Source organism: Pteropus medius, unplaced genomic scaffold, assembly GCF_902729225.1.
Source record: "Pteropus medius unplaced genomic scaffold, Ma_sr-lr_union100, whole genome shotgun sequence".
Lineage (NCBI taxonomy): Eukaryota > Metazoa > Chordata > Mammalia > Chiroptera > Pteropodidae > Pteropus > Pteropus medius.
The window spans coordinates 4725372-4726240 of NW_024349797.1; the positions used below are offsets into that span (position 1 = coordinate 4725372).

At 62.4% G+C, this 869-nt stretch overlaps 1 protein-coding gene across 4 annotated transcripts in view; it reads left to right on the top strand.

Annotated features, from left to right (window-relative positions):
- Positions 1-457: 457 nt before the first annotated feature.
- TMEM63C (transmembrane protein 63C) overlaps positions 458-869 on the top strand; it is a 63973-nt gene continuing 63561 nt past the window's right edge. For 3 of the 4 annotated variants that reach the window (XM_039883899.1, XM_039883901.1, XM_039883903.1), the window contains exon 1: positions 458-653. The gene's annotated coding sequence lies outside the window, so the exon portion shown is untranslated. The remainder of the gene's footprint in view (positions 654-869) is intronic. The other variant, XM_039883902.1, reaches the window with a different exon arrangement.

Genomic DNA, 869 nt, shown 5'->3' on the forward strand with positions numbered 1-869 from the left:
CAGGCCTGTGGCCAATTTGCAGACCTTTCCTTTGCTGAAGAAGAAGGAGGCCAGAACTGGTTCCAGCCACTGGACTGGTGCTGGAAGGCGGTGCCTGGGTGCGGCAGAGCACTGCTACCTTTGTGGGATTGTGTGTTTTTCTTGGTTTGGCTGACAGGACTGGGAAGTCTGGAGGGGGACATATCTCATAGGAGAGCTTGAGGTGGGGCGAGGGCTGTAGGGTGGGCAGAGAGTAGCAAGACAGCTGGTGAGGCTTAGAGGGTGCAGGAGACTGGGCAGCAAGGGACCGGCAGCCTTGTACGTTTGCGATGGTAATTTGCAGATCGTTCCCGGTAGCGACTAGGTCTCTGAGGCGGAGCCTAGGCCTTTGCATATGGTAATCCCGCTTGGGTTCCCCACCGGGTCGGAGCGGCCTTGGGGCGGGGCCAACGTTGGCTCCTGCCTGGGAGGAGCTGGGATGCCGCTCCCGCGGTGATGCAGGGGGGAATTTGCTGACAGTCCCTTGCCAGGTGGGCTGGCTACACTAGGCCAGCGATGAGGAGAACGGGCTGGCAGTCTCCTCCCAGGTAGGGAGCGTGTTTCCTGTCACCACATCTCGGAAGCCTGAGCACCTTGCCTGGGGCTGGGGTCGTGTCGCGAAAGGAGCAGACGTGGTGAGCACAGGGTGGTGTGAGCCGAGACTGATCCGGGTCCTGGACTGGGGAGGAGAGTGGGGAAGGGCTGCTTGCTCGTGCTTTCCGGGACTTGGGAGTGGGAGGGATGGGGGTGGGGAGACTGCGCCACCCTCCTTTGCCACACTGGCTATCACCCAGGCTGGACCCGGGGGGGCGGGGAGGGTAGAATGAGCCGCCCACTAGGCAGGGCCGTGG